The sequence below is a fragment of the Protopterus annectens genome, chromosome 3.part1 (genome assembly GCF_019279795.1).
Source record: "Protopterus annectens isolate FY-2018-M chromosome 3.part1, PAN1.0, whole genome shotgun sequence".
NCBI classification, from domain to species: Eukaryota; Metazoa; Chordata; order Ceratodontiformes; family Protopteridae; genus Protopterus; species Protopterus annectens.
The window spans coordinates 1,731,341,435-1,731,358,697 of NC_056732.1; the positions used below are offsets into that span (position 1 = coordinate 1,731,341,435).

General features: G+C 34.1%; 1 protein-coding gene and 1 long non-coding RNA gene across 2 annotated transcripts in view; both read left to right on the forward strand.

The window, feature by feature from the left end:
* The window catches only part of LOC122797851, an 875,220-nt gene that overhangs the window by 159,900 nt on the left and 698,057 nt on the right, over positions 1-17,263 (forward strand). The gene's annotated exons all lie outside the window — the stretch shown is intronic.
* Positions 1-17,263, forward strand: part of LOC122798646 — a 43,311-nt gene that overhangs the window by 15,372 nt on the left and 10,676 nt on the right. Inside the window, exon 3 of the long non-coding RNA XR_006364289.1 lies at positions 4,122-4,172. This is a non-coding gene — a long non-coding RNA (uncharacterized LOC122798646). The remainder of the gene's footprint in view (positions 1-4,121; positions 4,173-17,263) is intronic.

Here is a 17,263-nt window from a genome sequence, read left to right on the forward strand (position 1 = left end):
TTGGTTCAGTTTTTAATTGCGATACTAAATGTATTTTTATATGAAAGGAATTATTTATATGATAAACTGTATTTATGTTACTCAAATAATTTCTCTCTATTTCATTAGATTTAGTTTTATAGTTAATAATTAGGATATTTATTGTAAGAAGGCAATCATAATTAATATGTATTGGAATTGTATTTAATATATTTTTTAACTTGTTGAATGCACTATATTATCAGGTGTTAATGATTGGCTCTTTTGAATAAATTGTTTGATGATGTATAGTATTTAAGCATCACATGTTTTAGTAAAATAATATATGATCTGATGAAGCTACTTGTTAGCGAAAGCGCTTATCATTTGTAATAAATGGTTTGAATTTTTTGAGAGTCGAAAAGACTTGTTTGTGCTTTGCTTTTGCTCTTGTATTTTATTATATTCAACGATTCAGCGTCTTTCAAACAAGAGCATTAACCAGCGTGAGCAGCTGTCGTAAGCTATCTGTGAATACTAGAGGATTACCGCTCCTGGGGCTCTGTAAGAGTTCCACAAAATATAGGTGCCTTAAGACTAAGACACTAAGTCTAGAAACATAGGGGGAGTTCATGGCTAGGCCAATGAAAATCCTCAAAGATCAATAGCCTAGAAAGTATCTATGAACATCTAAATGGTAATTCCATAAGCATATGTAATGACACAGATAAAGGGTAAATTATTTAACAAATAAGAACACATATTTATAGATTAGTCTTATACTCACCTACCATACATTGCAATACACAGACATTTAAAAATACAGTTAACAGATTTTTTTACCTATTTTTATAGATAAAAGACTAACAGTGAAGCATTCAGTTTGTGGGATTCAAACTTTATTCATTAATATTAAAGTGACAGAGAGTTAAGGAGACATTTGTAGGCTGTACTATGAATGGATGGTAAATTTATGACCATTTTGTAACCCAATAAAACACTGGCATTTATAGATCTCTGGTTTACTTTTTCACATTGACAAGCAGCTCTTTCAGCATTAGAAAGTACACAGTCTTGTTTAATAGCTTGGAACAAGCATTTTTTGTCGTAATCAATGCGTTACAATAATTTCTGAAATTGATATAGATGTGGAATGTCATCTCCATCTAGACTAACTTGTGGGAATCAATCTTATCTTATGCAAAATTCATGTGACACAGTATACATTGCATGAAATTTCCTGCACTCATAAGTTAATGTGCAGTTTTCATCCAGATTATCTCATTCTTCATTTTACAACTATAAACAGTTATGTTATATATTACCACAATTATGCAATACACAGGTGGTATTATTTATTCATGTTTTTAATTCTAAACCATAAAATACTGCAGTGGTGGTGCTGCGGTAGCGTCGCTTCACAGTTAGATGTTGCCCATTCGATTCTCAGTTAGAGTGTCTTCTGTGTGGCGACATGCGTGAATGGGCATTCCTTCGTTGAAGGTTGTGCGTTAGACCCGGCAAGCCAGCATGTAAAAATCTACTGCCAATCATTAGCTGACCGTAGTTCTGCTGTGGCGACCCCTAACCGGGAAAAAGCCGAAAGACACAAACAAATTCTAAACCATGAAATCTTTCAATTTTCTCATTACAGGTCCTGGAAAAGAAAGCAAAGCTCAAGCTGCTGCAGCCTTTAATTTTGCCATTGAGTATTTTTTCTTGTGTTTCATTTCCTTTCCATGAAAGTGTTTATTTTGTCCATCTACTCATCAAGAGATTATCTTGATTCGGAAAATTATAGCCTAATTTAGGAACACATGGATGCAAAGTTACAAAAGACAGAAAAAGAATATCAAATTAAACTTCTAGTCGACTTTCAGTAATCTGAAGTGGATGCAGAAACTAGAGATGAGAAGGTCATGGAAAGACTGAAATATGTGCCGTTCCCAGCCACCCTATATATGGATTATTGTATATCCTATCTAAATCCTCTGCCTTTTTTCTAATCGACTCCCAGACTCATATTATTCTGACAGACCGAAATGTTTACTTTATATAGAAATTAGGAAGAACTTCAAAAATTGATCAGATACTCCAATGCAGTTGTGCACCAGAAACACACAGTTTTATTTTATAATATTAAAATGACAGAAACAATGTTCCCCATTGCACAGAGCTAATATTCAAAGCTATCACATTCTGAGACTTTTCAGTCATAGTTAATAATCTCATTCACCTAAATGAAAATCTTTTTGCACATGTTGAACGACAAATAGTCTCACAAATAAAACACAAATAATTAAGGTGGACGCATCCCTCTTAACCAAGAAGCCTGTCACTACTGCAGAACACCAGGGCTAGTTTCTCACTATACTCCTTTTTTCATATACATTTCAGATGTTAAGGCAAATTATGAAGGCTTCTGCCTGATGAAGTTTGCTAATGACTGTAAACCCTGTGCCATCATGAACTCTCCAGAAGACATAAAAAACATTCAGCAAAGACTGGCACAAAGAAATAGCTGGTGTCAAAACCATGATTTAAAAATAAAACAGCATAAATGTGTGCTTTGCAAAGCAAAATTTCCCTTGCAACTTTTACCTTAATATAATTGTCATGAATATTAATCCAATTCTGAGGAGCTAAAGAGTGTTCAGTTGTACAACATACATTGACTGCTGTGAGAAAGTGCTCATTTGCAACAATATAGAATGCAAATCCATGGAAGTAATCACGGTCCTTTACAATGCACTCAGGCATGTCATTGAATATAATGCTCCATAGGCATGTACCTGTGCAAAACATGTGACTCAGACTGACTATGGCATTTTCTAAAGAAGGAAATCAAGGGATGACGTCATAAGAGCTGCTGTGACGACCTCCAATCCCAGGCCTTCTTCTCAGTGTCCTAAGGGCTGCTAAGGGGAGGTCTCCACCGCATTTACATGGTGACCCCATCCTTTCAAACATCTAAATATCCACAAGTTAAACAGTGGTAGAAGTACCCACATTACAGACCACACTCTGTACTAAAAGTTAAATGAAAAATAAAGGAGGGGTACATATATCTCATACAGACTTCCACTTCCCTAGAACAACTTCTTCTGTAGGTGAAGTTAATCATGTCACATGATTAGTACCTGTATAACCTCAATGAATGGATTACAAACTGTACCCTTAATCTTAATGTATCACCCTTGCCCCTAATGTACATAGAGGATCATCTGAATAAAATACTCCACAGTTACAACTAGTCAAAGTGGACGTACAAGAGTTTTCAAACAATACTAAAGGATTATCTCACCTGGGGCTATGTTAGAGCTCCACAATATATAAGTGCCTTAAGACTAAGCTACTAAGGCTAGAAACACAGGGGGAGTTCATGGCTAGGCTGATGAAGATCCTCAAAGAACAATAGCCTAGTAAGTATCTTTGAACCTCTTTAGCTAAAATTCCATAAGCATATGTGATAACACAGATAAAGAGTAAAAAGTAAATGATTTACCAAAAAAGAGCACATATTTCTAGGTTAGTCTTATAGTCCTTTACCATACATTGCAATACACAGAGATTTAAAAATTCAGTTAACAGATTTTTTATCTATTTTTATAGATAAAAGGCTAACACTGAAGTATTCAGTTTGTGGGAGTCAAACGTTATCCATTCATATTAAACAGACAGACAGCTAAGGAGATGTTCTTAGGGTATACTATGTACTGATGATAAGTTTATGACCACTTTGTAACACACTAAAACAACTGCCTTTGTAAATCTGTGATTACTTTTTCACATTGACAAGTAGCTCTTTCAGAATTAGAATGTGCATAATCTTGTCTAATTGCTTATAACAAGCACTTTTTGCCATAATCAATGGGTTACAGAAAGTTCTGAAATTAATACAGATGTGGGATATCATCTCCATATAGACTAACTTGTGGGAATGAGTCTTATCTTACACAAATTTCATGTGACACAGTATACATTACAGGAAATGTCCTGCAGTCATACGTTATTGTGCTGTTTTCATTCAGATTATCTCATTCTTCATTTTAAGACTATAAGCTGTTATGTTATATATTACCAAGAATATACAGTACACAGGTGGTGTTATTCATTCATGTTTTCCATTTAAATGAAAAAATCCTTCTATTTTCTCATTACAGGTGCTGGAGAAGCCAGCAGGGCTGAAACTGCTGCAGCCTTTAATGTTGCCAGTGAGTATTTTTCTTGTGTTTCATTTCCTTGCCATGAAAGTGTCTATTAATTCCATTTTCTCATCAAGAGATTATATTGATTCACAAAATTATAGCCTAATCTAGGGACGCATGGTCACAAAGTTAAAAAAGGCATAAAAAGAGTATAACATGGAACTTCTATTCAACATTCAGTAATCTGCAGTGGATGCAGAAATTAGAGATGAGAAGATCATGTAAAGACTGAAATATGCACTGTTCCCAGCCACCCTATATATGGATTATTGTATATCCTATCCAAATCCTCTGCATTTTTTCTAATCGACTCCCAGACTCACATTATTCTGACAGACTGAAATGTTTACTTTACATAGAAATTAGGAAGAACTTCAAAAATTGATCAGATACTCTAATGCGGTCGTGCAGCAGAAACACACGGTCGTATTTTATAATATTAAAATGACAGGCAAAGTTCAAAGGACAAAACCACTACCGTAACAGGTACAAGCATGCAAAATCTGAAGGTAATGCTACTCAATGCTAGAAGTCTAATCCTCAAAATGCGCTCTCTTGAGGCACTCCTAAAAATGGAGAACATAGATAACTGTGCAGTAACTGTGACCTGGTTCAAGGCTCCAGAGAGCACCCCTGCAATACCAGGCTACAACTCTTACCACACTTTTCGGCCACCAAACCAGGACCGAAACAGTAAAGGTGGAGGAGTGTCAATATTCTCCAAGGATATTCACACCAACAGGCTAGTTGCCCAACACAATGCGTCTGAAATTCTCCAGGTGCAACTAACACTAAGTAAGACTGCAATCCAAATTGTAGCTTGCTACAGATCCCCCACCATACCCCAAGATTCTCACTACACCTTTCTAAACATACTGGAAAATATTAAGATAGAACCAAACACCCTAATACTGGGTGATTTTAACTACCCTGCCATTAACTGGGAAAACTACTCATGCACCAACACCTTTGTCCAACGGTTCTTGGAATTCATAAATTCCAATGCCCTGGAACAACTAATCCATAGTCCCACCAGGGGTTCTAATATCATAGACCTGGTCATTACCAACATGGGAAATCGATGCTCCACACCTATGGTCACCCCCTCATTAGTCAGGTCTGACCATAAGCTAATCACCCTTAGCATCCACATCCCACCCCCACCCCTCAGTAAGGAAACCTCCATAAAAAACTTCTCCAAAGCCAACTTCATGCTACTCAAGTCAGAAGTGACAAACTTCATGACACCCATGCAAATGGGAACTGAAAGTTCAACTGCTGAATCCTACACTAAGGCACTGTACGAGCACATCCACTCATGCATGAATCGTGCCATCCCAAATAGAACCAAGATGCTCTCACCCAAAAAAAAAGGAAGCCAATCTGGTGGTCCCCTGCAATAAACAAACTTTACAACAAAAGGAAGAAAATGTTGCAGAAAAGAGGAAGATCCCAGGATGCAAAAAATTCCCTCACCAGCCTCAGTAAGAAACTGAGATCCCTCATAAAATCCTCCAAAGCTAGTTACGAAAATAAAATTGCCAAAGATTCCAAAGACAACCACAAGGCATTCTATAACTATGTCAAGAATCTAAATGGCAATCCTCAGATCTGCTCTGAGCTAAAACAGAATGGCATTAATTATACTGATCCCAAGGATATTGCCAATATTCTGGCAGATCGATTCAGTGCCAACTTCACCCCCCCTCTCACCACCTAAATGGCCCATCTCAATACCAGAGATTGCCAAATTCAGGTAATAATGGCCACACAGGTAAAAAACGCACTCTCCAAATCTAAGAATACAGCATCCATGGGACCAGATGACATCCCGGGCTGTGTACTAAATGAACTACAATATGAAATGGCACCTCACCTAAGTGTTATGTTTAATCATAGCCTCAACTCAGGTTTTGTGCCCACTGAGTTGCTCAGAGCTACAGTTATTCCACTCCACAAGGGGTGATCCACCTTGGATCCCGGAAACTACCATCCCATCAGTCTGACAAGCCTTATCTGCAAGGCCGTGGAGTGTATTATCATGGAACTTATAAACAAAGACAGTGGCAACCTTCAAACACTGGACCCCACCCAGTTTGGGTTCATGAATGGCTGATCTTGTCTCCTGAACCTGATTGACTTCTTCAAATCAGTCTCCAGAGCCATGGACAAGGGTAAGGTGGTCCACACAGCCTATCTAGACCTTGCCAAGGCCTTTGACACCATCCCTCACTCTGGAATCATAGATAAACTTACTAAGCTGGGCATTAATCCCTACATCACCCAATGGATTGCTAACTGGCTTACTGATAGAACCCACACTGTAAAAGTAGCAAACTCCAAATCCAGCTCCAGACAAGTGACAAGTGGAGTACCTCAGGGTTCAGTCCTGGTACTGCTCCTGTTTGGCATCTACTTCTCTGAAGTACAGGCCAACACTAAGAGACTCTGGCTAACAAAGTTCGCAGATGACTACAAACTGGGAGCCACTATTGAATCCCCAAATGATGTGGATACTCTACAAAAGGGACTTACAGAAACAAATGCTTGGTGCCAGAGCCATGGGCTCAAGCTCAATGCCAAGAAATGTATAGTTATCCCCTTTGGGAAAAAACATGTATCCATTAATTACCATATAGGTGGCGGTACACTAAATACCGAAAGTGCGATAAGAGTCTTAGTGACACAGGTGGACAGTGGTCTCACCTTCGATAACCACATAGCCACAACAGTCAGGAAATCCTTCTACGTGGCACACCTCATCACTAAGGGCTTTTCATCCAGAAAAAAGGAGGTCATTGTCCCATGGTACTCATCCATCATTAGACCCATTATAGAATACAACGCCCGTTTGGTATGTACCTCTCAAGACATCTGCAACAACTGGAAAGGCCACAGAAATATCTTACTAAAAGAATCACAGGCCTAAAGCAGATGCCCTAACCTGACCGCCTTAAAAAACTCCAGCTATACTCTGTCGCATATCATCTACTCAGAGGCGATATCTGCTTAACATACAAGGCCATGTCAAACCCAGTGCTGTTGGACATGCTACACTTAAAGAAATCCCAATCCCTCAGAGCAACATGCTCCAGGGATCTAAACCTTGTCATCACAATAAACAAAACATGCTGGAGGATAGGTTCCTGACCCAGAGACTCCCCAGACTCTGGAATAGATTGCCCATACATGTCAAGCAGAGTGCCTCTTTGGCCCTCTTCAAAAGGAACCTTGACAACTGGATGGAAGAAATGAAATTCACCCCTGGGATCATGTCAGTCACCCTGCTAGACAGGGTTCCAGGGTAGTAAATATTGTGGAAAGAAATAGCCAGGGAATTGTTATGGCTAGGCTTGTATAGGTCCTAGGGCTGATAGCCTAGTACCAACCTATGAACCTATGACAGAAACAATGTCCCCATTCTGCAGATCTAATATTCAAAGATATCACATTCTGAGACTTTTCAGTCATAGTTAATAATCTCATTTATGTAGGTAATACAAAGGAAGCACTCCATGGCTGGCACAGCAAAGATGATTTATTAACTTTATGAACAAACTGGTTAGCGCTTTCACGTTCTAACAAAACGTTTCTTCAGACCTCAACAGATACATTCCCATGTTACATTTTTATACAAAATTAAATGCTCATTATCCTATTAGTGTGATAATTACATTATTTAAAGTGCAAGCAGTTGCAATATAATTAATTAAAACATTTATTCTAAACAGTAATCTAAAAACAATAAAATTCTTTTAACATATTGTTGAAAAAAACTAAAATCATTCATTTGTATACAATCAAGATATATAAAACCTTGTTAATATATGTATATATATATTGATATAGATATGTAAAATCTAAAACTCCAGATATGTTTATTATATACGATCAAAATGCATAAAACCTTGTTGATATATATATATATATATATATATATATATATATACACATTAATATAAATATATAAGGACTAAAACCATGGATATGTTTATTGAATCAATCATAGACTATAGAATATGTATTAGTATATGTGACATAATACATATTGTATATTATAATATAGATTAATAGAATACTTAAAATATGAATATATGTACTTTAAAATGAATAGATTATGTATATATGTATCCAAAAAAAAAAAAATAATATATATATATATATGTGTTTTTATAAATATTGTCTGTGTATATAAATAAAGGGGGGGGGTGTGTGTATATATGTGTGTACTTATATATGTCTTGTATACAAATGAAAGTGTTTGTATGTCTGTGAAAGTATATTATCTAAGATGTGTACATATATGTGTGGAGATGTTTCATGCTTATGGATCCCAAAATATTAGGAATCTAAAACAAAGATAATCCTAACAATATATTATGACATGATAGTTTCATAATAGAACCCTAATCATCGATTAATGAGAGTATGTATACAAAATTAATAATAATAATTGAGATAACAACTAGAGATGACCACAAAGGGGTTGTGTATAGGAACTATTTAAAACATAGAGAGTGGAGTTGATTATTTATAATGTTTAACATTTATGACATTGTGCTCAAGATGGGGTTATTCCCACAGAAAAGTGAAGTAAAATCAATGTTTGTATGGTCTGGTCAAGAGGAATTGTTTTAGTGAAATCTTATCATTCAAACCATGTCCTTTATTGGCCTGCAGTCTTATGATCCATTTATTTTCTCTCTCTTCTGTATAGTTCTTAATGTTGCCCAACCTATCTGTTTTCACTATCAACTCCAATGCCATAAACTTGAAGCTATGTCTAGTTCCTTCCATAATGACATGCTTCGCTAATGCATTATTCTCATTTTCTTTATTTATAGCGTAAATGTGTTCCCTAACTCTTTCTCTAAGGGTTCTGTTTGTTTTCCCTATATAAAATGACATACAACATTGACATTGCGCTATATATATAAGGTCCCTAGACTTACAGTCTGCATATTTGTCAAAGACAATTCTTTTCCCATTATCTGGATGGATGAATTCATTGCCATTCAACATGTAGCTGCATTGATTGCAGTGCCTGCATGCAAATGTTCCTTTCCTTTTTGAATGTAAGAAATCTTTTTTGCTGTCATTATTTTGTTCATAACAGAGTAACCTTTTTAAAGATTTCATGTTCTTATATGTAATATTAGGTCTATCACCTGCTATTTCTTTTATTCTATCATCTATCATTAGCATCTGCCAATTTTTATTTATTATTTCTCTTATTTAATTATTCTTGTTGGTGTAGGGTATAACCAATCTGGTTTGTGTAGTATTTCCTGTTTTATTTACTTTTTCTTTTTCTCTATTATCATATCTATGTAAATATGGCTTTCCTTTACTTTTTCTAAATTGGCTGTTTTCTAAGAAAACCTTCTCAGTACTAGTCCTATCATAACCTCTCCCTATAAAATTCTTTTTTAATATTTCCTGTTGTTCATCATGTCTTATTTCATCTGTCACCAACCTGGAAATCCGTAATGATTGATTTTTAACTATGTTGGAGAAAATATGTCTAGGATGCATGCAATCCTGATGTAATAGACTGTTTCTCCAGCAGTCCTTTCTATATAAATCTGTATCTATCTTTGCTCCTTTCTTCATGATGCGTACATCTAAGAAATCTATACCTTCAGTTGAAAAAGTATGTTGGAATCTTAAAAAGTCTGTTGTCCCATTCATGTATGTCACAAATTCATTTAACCTTTCTATTGTGTCATCCCAAGTGAGAAAAACATCGTCTACAAAATGCTTATAGAATTTTATATTTTCTGTGTATGGATTATTTCTTTGTATATACGTCTCTTCCCAGTATGCCATCACTAGATTTGCATATGAGTTGGCTACTGGTGTTCCCATCGCTGTACCCTTTTTTTGTAAATCGTATCTTCCATTATGTGTGAAGACATTATTCTCTAAAACTATTTCTAACAGCATCATATATCTCATTACCAAGTTACTTGGAATATTCTTTTGAATTAGTAATAATCTGACATATTCAATGCCTATGCTGTTGGGAATACACGTGAAAAGGGATGTCACATCCAATGTTACTAATATATCTCTTTCAATATTGCTGTTTCCATCTATATAATCTGCATAGTTATAAAGGAATTCTTCGGTATCCCTTATTATAGATTTAATATCAGTTAACATAGGTTTCAACTGTTTCTCTAAATAAATCAAAAGAGGCTCCATTGCCCATCCCTTTCCAGAGACTATTGGTCTTAAAGGGGGGTCATATAGATTTTTATGTACTTTAGGTAGCCCTCTATATGTTGGTATAAGTGGTTCTTTAACCAGAAAGTAAATGTATAAGTCATTGTCAGTTATATTACAAAGTAACATATCATATAACATCTCTTGTAAATTTCTGATCACTCTATTTAGAGATATATTATTTAAAATCTCAAAGGTACCAGTTTCATCTAATAACTCCCCCATTTTCATCATATACATACATTTGTCCATTATCACCACAGAACCACCCTTGTCCGCTTGTCTAATGATGATATCATTATTCAATTGTAATTTCTTTATTGCTTCATTTTCACCATTATTTAAATTATAATATTCTAGTCTTTCATTTTTAGTATAATATTCAATCAATTCACTTTCACATGTTTTCTCAAAAGCTTCTATTATGGGATTTGATTGTGGTATAAATGTGGATTTTTTTTTAAAACCATTTTCACAAGAATTGACATCATTAACGTTGTTAGCTAGTAAAAGTCTTAAATTCAAATTTCTTGTAAATAATTTTACATCTACTATAACATCAGTGACATCCGCATATTTGGATGGTATAAAGGATAGGGCTTTGTTTAACAGAGAGCTCTCAGCCTCGCTTAAGACATACCTTGAAATGTTAATAATCAGTCCCTCTGTATTGGACGAAGTATCTTCCTTTGGAACTCGTGTATTTCCTCTGAGTTTTTCCGTTTTTTCGTTGTTTTCTTTGTTGGCCAAACTCTCCGTTCCATGTGCTTTATGGGATACGGAAAAGAATGATCCCCTTCTAGTTCAAATAGGGTGTCCTCTTGAAAAAGTACACATCCATTGTTAATGCCTTTCTTCTTACTGGTTCCATTGGTGGCGTCTCGCTGGGCAGCGTTCATCGTTGCATTAGTCCCTTTGCAGTAATCCGCTGTTGTAGGTTGGTTATCGCTATAATTTTCACTTAATGGCTCCCTCCGGTCAGTATTCACCTCCCCTTCGGTCGCATGGATAATAGCCGTTTCCTGTCTTGATCTGGAATTCGTGCGTTCCTCACTATTCAATACGTGATTGTGTGATGTCAAGTCGTCAGGAACTCTAACTGAAGGCGTTGTCAAATCATCTTGGTGCAATAGAGAGTGCGCAGTACTTTGTGAAGTTACCTCTGCATATGATCCCCGAAATTGCATACCCTTTTTATAGTTCATGTTGGGTGGTTTGTTATTATTATCAACATTATTGGTATCATATTTAATAAAATCCTTCGGCCAAGAAAAGACCTGTCCCTTTTTGAAATCGTTGTAATCTCTTTCCAATTTCTTTTTCTTATCCTGTAATAGTTTATTGTCCAATAAGGATAAAGTAGTAGTCAAATCCTTATGAAAAATTACCATTTCATCATGTTCCAAAAGATTTTTCAGTTTACTTTCCAGCATACATATGTCTTGGCTTAACAAATCTTCTATTAACTGGTATTGTTCAATTAATAATTTTATATAGCCATAACTTGTTTCCATGTTAAGTCTCTGCCATTTAATCAAAAGTTCCGGGTATGTATTGCCGAACGTCGGCATTTTCAAAACCCGCAAACCTCTTGGAATTACCTTAAAGCAGAGGCACGCTTCCATGTGTTGCCTTTGCCATTGCGTGCGAACAAACTGGTTAGCGCTTTCACGTTCTACACCCCCCCTTTATTTATATACACAGACAATATTTATAGAAACACACATATATATATATATATATATATATATATATATATATATATATATATATATATATTTTGGATACATATATACATAATCTATTCATTTTAAACTACATATAATCATATTTTAAGTATTCTATTAATCTATATTATAATATACAATATGTATTATGTCACATATACTAATACATATTCTATAGTCTATGATTGATTCAATAAACATATCCATGGTTTTAGTCCTTATATATTTGTATTAATGTGTATATATATATATATATATATATATATATATATATATATATATATATATATATATATCAATAAGGTTTTATGCATTTTGATCGTATACAATAAACATATCAGGAGTTTTAGATTTTACATATCAATATATATATATATATATATATATATATATATATATATATATATATATACATATATTAACAAGGTTTTATATATCTTGATTGTATACAAATGAATGATTTTAGGTTTTTTCAACAATATGTTAAAAGAATTTTATTGTTTTTAGATTACTGTTTAGAATAAATGTTTTAATTAATTATATAGCAACTGCTTGCACTTTAAATAATGTAATTATCACACTAATAGGATAATGAGCATTTAATTTTGTATAAAAATGTAATATGGGAGTGTGTCTGTTGAGGTCTGAAGAAACGTTTTGTTAGAACGTGAAAGCGCTAACCAGTTTGTTCGTAAAGTTAATAAATCATCTTTGCTGTGCCAGCCGTGGAGTGCTTCCTTTGTATTACCTACATTTATCGGCATATTTTTCTTGGGGAGCACTTTACCTGAAACCATTTGTTTTCTTTTCCAATATTGTGTCTTTTTTGTGGAATTGGGACATGGCAACTGGTACAATGGAAAACGTTGATCAATTATTGGTGAATACGGAGATTTCTCCATCTATTTTCATCAAAATGCTAACTTTGGACAATAATCCACTACTTAAATTAACCAAAGATGACTTAACGGCTGAAGGAGCCAAACAGAGAAACATCCCGCGTAATATGGAGGTACTCCAGTTAACCAGGAAACTGGAGAACAGTTTCCATAAGTTAAAAAGCACGCAATGGCAAAGGCAACACATGGAAGCGTGCCTCTGCTTTAAGGTAATTCCAAGAGGTTTGCGGGTTTTGAAAATGCCGATGTTCGGCAATACATACCCGGAACTTTTGATTAAATGGCAGAGACTTAACATGGAAACAAGTTATGGCTATATAAAATTATTAATTGAACAATACCAGTTAATAGAAGATTCGTTAAGCCAAGACATATGTATGCTGGAAAGTAAACTGAAAAATCTTTTGGAACATGATGAAATGGTAATTTTTCATAAGGATTTGACTACTACTTTATCCTTATTGGACAATAAACTATTACAGGATAAGAAAAAGAAATTGGAAAGAGATTACAACGATTTCAAAAAGGGACAGGTCTTTTCTTGGCCGAAGGATTTTATTAAATATGATACCAATAATGTTTATAATAATAACAAACCACCCAACATGAACTATAAAAAGGGTATGCAATTTCGGGGATCATATGCAGAGGTAACTTTACAAAGTACTGCGCACTCTCTATTGAACCAAGATGATTTGACAACGCCTTCAGTTAGAGTTCCTGATGACTTGACGTCACACAATCACGTATTGAATGGTGAGGAACGCACGAATTCCAGATCAAGACAGGAAATGTCTATTATCCATGCGACCGAAGGGGAGGTGAATACTGACCGGAGGGAGCCATTAAGTGAAAATTATAGTGATAACCAACCTACAACAGCGGATTACTGTGAAGGGACTAATGCAACGATGAACGCTGCCCAGCGAGACGCCACCAATGGAACCAGTAAGAAGAAAGGCATTAACAATGGATGTGTACTTTTTCAAGAGGACACCCTATTTGAACTAGAAGGGGATCATTCTTTTCCGTATCCCATAAAGCACATGGAACGGAGAGTTTGGCCAACAACGAAAACAATGAAAAAACGGAAAAACTCAGAGGAAATACACAAGTTCCAAAGGAAGATACTTCGTCCAATACAGAGGGACTGATTATTAACATTTCAAGGTATGTCAAGCGAGGCTGAGAGCTCTCTGTTAAACAAAGGCCTATCCTTTATACCATCCAAATATGCGGATGTCACTGATGTTATAGTAGATGTAAAATTATTTACAAGAAATTTGAATTTAAGACTTTTACTAGCTAACAACGTTAATAATGTCAATTCTTGTGAAAATGGTTTTAAAAAACAATCCACATTTATACCACAATCAAATCCCATAATTGAAGCTTTTGAGAAAACATGTGAAAGTGAATTGATTGAATATTATACTAAAAATGAAAGACTAGAATATTATAATTTAAATAATGGTGAAAATGAAGCAATAAAGAAATTACAATTGAATAATGATATCATCATTAGACAAGCGGACAAGGGTGGTTCTGTGGTGATAATGGACAAATGTATGTATATGATGAAAATGGGGGAGTTATTAGATGAAACTGGTACCTATGAGATTTTAAATAATATATTTCTAAATAGAGTGATCAGAAATATACAAGAGATGTTATATGATATGTTACTTTGTAATATAATTGACAATGACTTATACATTTACTTTCTGGTTAAAGAACCACTTATACCAACATACAGAGGGCTACCTAAAGTACATAAAAATCTATATGACCCCCCTTTAAGACCAATAGTCTCTGGAAAGGGATGGGCAACGGAGCCTCTTTCGATTTATTTAGAGAAACAGTTGAAACCTATGTTAACTGATATTAAATCTATAATAAGGGATACTGAAGAATTCCTTTATAACTATGCAGATTATATAGATGGAAACAGCAATATTGAAAGAGATATATTAGTAACATTGGATGTGACATCCCTTTTCACGTGTATTCCCAACAGCATAGGCATTGAATATGTCAGATTATTACTAATTCAAAAGAATATTCCAAGTAACTTGGTAATGAGATATATGATGCTGTTAGAAATAGTTTTAGAGAATAATGTCTTCACACATAATGGAAGATACTATTTACAAAAAAGGGTACAGTGATAGGAACACCAGTAGCCAACTCATATGCAAATCTAGTGATGGCATACTGGGAAGAGACATATATACAAAGAAATAATCCATACACAGAGAATATAAAATTCTATAAGCGTTTTGTAGACGATGTTTTTCTCATTTGGGATGACACAATAGAAAGGTTAAATGAATTTGTGACATACATCAATGGGACAACAGACTTTTTAAGATTCCAACATACTTTTTCAACTGAAGGTATAGATTTCTTAGATGTACGCATCATGAAGAAAGGAGCAAAGATAGATACAGATTTATATAGAAAGGAATGCTGGAGAAACAGTCTATTACATCAGGATAGCATGCATCCTAGACATATTTTCTCCAACATAGTTAAAAATCAATCATTACGGATTTCCAGGTTGGTGACAGATGAAATAAGACATGATGAACAACAGTAAAGATCAAAAGAGAATTTTATGGGGAGAGGGTATGATAGGACTAGTACTGAGAAGGTTTTCTTAAAAACAGCCAATTTAGAAAAAGTAAAGGAAAGCCATATTTACATAGACATGATAGTAGAGAAAAAGAAAAAGTAAATAAAACAGGAAATACTACACAAACCAGATTGGTTATACCCTACACCAACAAGAATAATAAAATAAGAGAAATAATAAATAAAAATTGGCAGATGCTAATGATAGATGATAGAATAAAAGAAATAGCAGGTGATAGACCTAATATTACATATAAGAACATGAAATCTTTAAAAAGGTTACTCTGTTATGAACAAAATAATGACAGCAAAAAAGATTTCTTACATTCGAAAAGGAAAGGAACATTTACATGCAGGCACTGCAATCAATGCAGCTACATGTTGAATGGCAATGAATTCATCCATCCAGATAATGGGAAAAGAATTGTCTTTGACAAATATGCAGACTGTAAGTCTAGGGACCTTATATATATAGCGCAATGTCAATGTTGTATGTCATTTTATATAGGGAAAACAAACAGAACCCTTAGAGAAAGAGTTAGGGAACACATTTACGCTATAAATAAAGAAAATGAGAATAATGCGTTAGCGAAGCATGTCATTATGGAAGGAACTAGACATAGCTTCAAGTTTATGGCATTGGAGTTGATAGTGAAAACAGATAGGTTGGGCAACATTAAGAACTATACAGAAGAGAGAGAAAATAAATGGATCATAAGACTGCAGGCCAATAAAGGACATGGTTTGAATGATAAGATTTCACTAAAACCATTCCTCTTGGCCAGACCATACAAACATTGATTTTACTTCACTTTTCTGTGGGAATAACCACATCTTGAGCACAATGTCATAAATGTTAAACATTATAAATAATCAACTCCACTCTCTATGTTTTAAATAGTGCCTATACACAACACCTTTGTGGTCATCTCTAGTTGTTATCTCAATTATTATTATTAATCTTGTATACATACTCTCATTAATCGATGATTAGGGTTCTATTATGAAACTATCATGTCATAATATATTGTTAGGATTATCTTTGTTTTAGATTCCTAATATTTTGGGATCCATAAGCATGAAACATCTCCACACATATATGTACACATCTTAGATAATATACTTTCACAGACATACAAACACTTTCATTTGTATACAAGACATATATAAGTACACACATATATACATACACACCCCCCTTTATTTATATACACAGACAATATTTATAGAAACACACACATGTATATATATATATATATATATATATATATATATATATATATATTTTTTTTTTTTTTGATACATATATACATAATCTATTCATTTTAAAGTACATATATTCATATTTTAAGTATTCTATTAATCTATATTATAATTTACAATATGTATTATGTCACATATACTAATTCATATTCTATAGTCTATAATTGATTCAATAAACATATCCATGGTTTTAGTCCTTATATATTTATATTAATGTGTATATATATATATATATATATATATATATATATATATATCAACAATGTTTTATGCATTTTGATCGTATACAATAAACATATCTGGAGTTTTAGATTTTACATATCTATATCAATATATATATACATAT